The 5,570-nt window shown below is 43.1% G+C and overlaps 1 long non-coding RNA gene across 2 annotated transcripts; it reads right to left on the bottom strand.

Annotated features, from left to right (window-relative positions):
* Positions 1 to 638: 638 nt before the first annotated feature.
* Positions 639 to 1,939, bottom strand: LOC134445168 (uncharacterized). 2 transcript variants are annotated; one of them, XR_010034188.1, is made up of 3 exons: positions 1,859 to 1,939; positions 832 to 1,753; positions 639 to 727 (listed from the first exon to the last, which is right to left on the bottom strand). It is a non-coding gene; the product is annotated as an uncharacterized LOC134445168 (long non-coding RNA). The 2 variants fall into 2 exon arrangements; XR_010034189.1 differs by having other exon boundaries at positions 832 to 909; positions 1,356 to 1,924.
* Positions 1,940 to 5,570: the final 3,631 nt, after the last annotated feature.

Genomic DNA, 5,570 nt, shown 5'->3' with positions numbered 1-5,570 from the left:
AAAGAAGTTAAGTACCTTGGTCATATAATTTCGGATGATCTCAGTGATGATCGTGACATATATCGTCAACGACGTAAATTGTATGCCCAGGCCAACATGTTACTTCGCAAGTTTAGCATGTGCTCAGTCAATGTCAAATGCTCTCTGTTTAAAGCCTTCTGTACACCCATGTATACTGCTCACTTATGGTGTAGGTATAAGAAAAGCAGCTACCAGAAGCTGACAGTAGCATATAATGACTCTATGAGACTGTTGATGAAGCTACCAAGATGGACCAGTGCTAGCAACCTCTTTGTGTACTCCAGTGTGCCTGGGTGTGATGCAGTCTTGAGAAATGTTATTTATAAGTTCATGTGCAGATTGGACTGCTCTCAAAACTGCATTATTCAAACCCTAGTGAGTCCAGTAAAGTGTTCTGTAAGGTTCTCCTCCAAGCTTAGGCGACACTGGAGAGAGTGCCTATTTGTTTGATGGGTGTGTCCCCATCTTTCATTTTATTTTCTTATTTTATTTCTTATTTTTTTCTTTGTCTTAACTTCTCTATGTAATGTATTGACTGTTGTCTTGATATGGACCATGTACTTTCAGTCTGAAGTAAATAAAGAATTGAAATTGAAATTGAAATTGTGTTCTTCAGCCGCCAATCATGCCAGCAGGGTCTACTGAAGGTCTCTGGTCACTGCTTCCTCGTCATACTGCAACAGGCACTCAGTCTCACTTCTGGGAGCTGTAGAAATAACAAATAAATTAATACTTCGTCATGCACCTCATATTGACATAGCAAATATATCAATAAGCAAGACATATTGAGCCCAACAGGGATAATCTTACACTATATCAGTTTTCTGTGGTCTCTTGTAAGATTGCCCATCACCATCCTGCAGGACACTACCGTCTCCCTGCCAGGATCTGTAGGATGTAAGAAAATAAATCAAAACATAGCAATGCACAGCATTGACAACTTATCTATAAAGTAGCACAAGTCATATTGACAATGTAGGACAGGGGTGGGGAACCTATGTCTCTAGGGCCGTTTGCGACCCTTGAGGCTGTTTTATCCGGCCCCCGATATAATTTTAATGCAATTCCATCTTCACATGAAATATGACATATTTTGTAAAGGAATCTTAGAAAATACATTAGCAATACAATTAAGTTATATTCAGGGAACCTGAAGTTGGCGTTTGTTTAAATGTGGCTGCCTTCAATATAGGCCTAAAGTGAAAGGGAAAATCCTGGTTTGTGTTCATAGTACGGCCCTTGGAGGACTTTTATGGCCCCTCGGATGAATTTGAAGTGGCCATTCGAATGAGAAAGGTTCCCCAACCCTGACGTAGGCTATAGGTTAAGCTTACCCTCTTTCACTCTACTGTGCCCATTTCGGGTTGACCTCCACACGCGTCTGTAGCACAGCACACAGGATTGCAGGACACAGCATCCTGCAGGACACTGCAAAAAACAAGGGGAACGAATAAATGACCTGTCCAGTTCTATAAAAAAGAAAAGAAATTTGATGCAGTGCCAGAGCTGTGGTAAAAGTAACCTTGGTTGTATCATCTAGGACTAGGGTGTGTGTGAGTGTGTGGTAAATCCAGTGTTCACATTATTCAGATATGAGAATTAATTCATTAATTTTAACTGATATCACCACATACCGATATCAGTGCCATTTCACCCTGCCAAGACACTGGACCTTCTATGATCAGGGCGTCCTCGTCATACTGCAGCAGGCACCCTGTTGTTTCTACAGCTCCTAGAAGAGAGACAAATAAATTAAATACTTCGCCATGCATCTCATATTGACATAGCTAATGTATCAATGAGCAAGTCATATTGGTCACAAAGAAGTTAATCTTACATTCTTTCAGTCTTCTATGGCAAGACTGCTCCTCATAAGAGCTGTTAGGCCTTCAAGTGACTCGTCTTCGCCATATTATGAGACAGCGGCCTGTGAAAACATGGTAAACAGAATAACCCATTAACCTTGGGTCCTAATATAATACATGGACATAAACTAGCCTACATTATTTATACAATGTCAGTAGACCTCCACGTGAAACAATAAGAAAAAGTGACCATGCATAATTTCAATTTCTTGAAGAGGCCAGCTACACTTATTTGTGCAACAAGTGCTGTTTTGAGGACCCATACGTTTTAAGGACATGCTGCCTGCCTACTGTTGCAAATGCCAGGGTATTTCACATTGATTTCGGGGTGGCGTGCTCTATTGCAACACTTATTTGTGCAACAAGTGGTGTTTTGAGGACCCATACTTTTTAAGGACAGGTTGCCTACTGTTGCAAATGCCAGGGTATTTCACATTGATTTCCAAACTATTTCTTTCCTAACTACAGGGACGTTAGTCGAGTAATGACGCTACGACCAAGCTACTAGGGAATGTAATTAAACTAGTCGCTTCGCTACTGCCCAGCACTGAAAACCAACATACCCAGACGGCACACCAATCTTGCCAACGTCGCCTAGATGCATTTTTGCCGCTGTAAAATACATTGGCAAGACGTCCAAGCGTTAGTTCATCAGCGAAATGCCGGGCAGACGTGAAAAATGAGCAGTGCCCAGCAACTAGTTGATGAGCTAACGCAATAGCATGCTAACGTAGCCTTTGTCAATCTTAAGCGCTGGGAGATGGTCACTCCCATGTAAGATCACTCCCGGACGTGTAGTTCTAGTCCCAGGTGATTCTATCAATCCCAGGCGTTCTATCCCACCCGATTACATTTCTCGTATTATCATACACTACCACATACAAGCAATTCAGGGTTAGGTTTAGGGTTAAGGTAAGGGTTAGGTTTAGGGTACGTAACAAAAAAACTAACATCAAAAAGATAACTAGCTCGGTGGGCTCGATAGTCTGGCTAGTGGGAGCGAACCGACTGGGGATCGAACCGCGCTGGGAGCGACAAACTGGGAATCATCTTTAGGCAGGGGAAAGGCAATTGAGAACGAGCAATGTCAAACAACTTTCCATCAACAAGTATACTTAACATATTCACCGTTTCACTACTGCATTTTGTCATTACGATGCTCGCAAGTTGTCAGAATTTACTAGCGTACAGCAGCAACAAGAGTAGTCACATTCATTGAGGGGACTTGTGCTACAACTTAGCAATGGCGGATCTGTGTTCAGAGGAGCTATTCAATCGCTCTTGAGTACTGAAACTTTAAACCACAGTTGAGTAAAATTTACTTACATGTATGTGAAGCCCATTTTCCGTTGGTATGTGAGGAACTTTCCCCCATATCGCCAAGAAACTTGTAACAGTGAAACCACACAGACAGCGCGTGGTGTTGTTCAGATAGGTCGGTGTTGTTGACCGCGGTAGATGGCTTCTTTGTGGCTTGTGTGTGGAATTCGCATTGTGCGAATTAGTTGTAATACTACTGCCACCTAAAGGCTTGGTGTAGAACTAATTTAACCAGAGACAGTCTGTTTTGAACTTCCTTGAACAATCCTTGCTAGTTCAGAATAATTTAAAAACCAGAGTGGCCAAGCACATTGATGTTTTTCCTCAAAAGCAGGGGTGAGGAACCTTTTTAATTCAAAGGGTCACTTCAAAATGTAGGCTATGTCCAAGAAAGATCATTCAGATGTTTCTATTCTGATTTCTATTCGGTTCATTTAAATGTTAGCACCGAATTGTTTGATCAACTTCATTTCTGAGCTTATAGTATCATAATAAAATGTACTGACAGCAGAGCTGTGGCTAGAAGAAAGGTTTAATGCAGGGGTGGGGAACCTTTTTCATTCGAAGGGCCACTTCAAATTCCTACCATGGTCATAAAATCCTCCGGGGGCCGTACTATGAACACAAATCAGGATTTCCCCATGAAATTTAGGCATATATAGACACCATTAGGCCTATATAGACATATAGACACCTTTAAAGGTAGACACCTTTAAAACAGTCCCCACCTTTTCTAGGTCCCCTGAATATAGGCCTAACTTAATTGCATTGGAAATGTAATTTCTAAGATTCCTTTAGGCCTGCAAAATATGTCATAGGCCTATTTCATGTGAAGTTGCAAAACATTATAATGATATCAGGGGCCGGATAAAACGGCCTCAAGGGCCCTCGAGACATAGGTTCACTACCCCTGGTTTAATGGTTAGTGATTCTGAAAAACACCACTGGGCAGCGTGAACATACACACAGACACACACACACACACATTTTAGTAAAAGGCCAAAAAATGCCCTAGGGCCCCCAACAATCCCGTTGCCTAGGGACCCCAAAATCCTAGAAACAGGCCTGCCGACCCCCCACTCCCTCCCACCCACCTGACCTCACCCCACCCCACCCCACTTGAAATTGACTGTAGCAGCTCCCGACCTGATCACTGGCATTTACATATTAAAGGCTCTCCTAAGAAGGGGATGGGAGGGGGGCATGGGGGAGCCGCAAATGCTGTGGCTTGAGGTATGAGGCAGTTTAAGGTGCAAAACTCATCCACATATTCCTCTTTTCATGCAGTGAACAAAATGGCAGTTACAGCGCGAGAAATTGTGAAACCGGAATATATCCTCTTTAGTTGACTACAACAGCCATTCTCTAATCTCCCTAGTAGGCTATGCTGTTCAGTCACGAACATTCACTGAGTAAAACTGAACCAACTCCCGCCTCGTCATTCATCGAGCCTGTTTGATCCGTCCAGCCTGTTGTGGCCAATTGAGTCGCGGATCCCCGTGTGTGTGCTTCTGACTCTGTTGAGGTCTACATTCCTAAATGTTAACAGTGCTCTGCCAACGCTTTTACATCTCAGTCTGTAGGCTACTCTTAGGGAAATTATAGTCTACAGACGTGACTCTACTATCACTCACTGCGTTACAGCGTACAGTCTTTAAAGCCACTGCTGTCACTCCCCTCGTCCGAGTCACTCAGCAGCGGCGCCCTCGGCGACTCGGTGAGACGAATCCTGACTGAGTTGTTGGTAGCAGCGAATCCCCTACGGATCGGATCAATGCTTACGTTTCGTTTTTGCCACGAGTGTGCGAGTCGCAAGGCAACTCGGCAGCGGAAGCGAGTGGTCATCTGCTGCTCGCCTCCTGACTGTCCCTGCTTAACTAGACTTCTGCTCCCAAATATTTGACTTTTAGTCTTCTTAAATACAAACACACACATTATTTATTGCAAAATCAGGAACATGCCGTTTCACTGCTGCCAAAGGCTGTTCGAGTTGTGGTTGCATGTTTAGTGAGGAGACCCAGGTGGGTCGGCTCGCAGCATGAGTTTAGGAACTGTGACATTCATAAAGTGAGTTTTGTTGATCAAACTGTCTTACTCTTTGATTTATCCACGTGAATTGATAAATGGAACAACAAAGGCGAGGCGCATAGCTACTTAACGGCAGAAACGTTTTAAAAAAATACATTATTATTAGGCCTATTTATTTTTTATTTAGGCCTATTTTAAATAAGTGATCCGAATGATCCGAGTGATCCGTCTAATCCGGGTACCCTCCTTAGAATGATCCAATCAATCCGGACGCCTCAAAGATTCGAGTTAAGCACCTCTATTTGGTATGTCTTACCCAGGCACGTGCACTCCAAT

This window comes from Engraulis encrasicolus, chromosome 3, assembly GCF_034702125.1.
Source record: "Engraulis encrasicolus isolate BLACKSEA-1 chromosome 3, IST_EnEncr_1.0, whole genome shotgun sequence".
Taxonomy (NCBI): Eukaryota; Metazoa; Chordata; class Actinopteri; order Clupeiformes; family Engraulidae; genus Engraulis; species Engraulis encrasicolus.
This window is presented reverse-complemented; position numbering and strand designations above follow the sequence as displayed.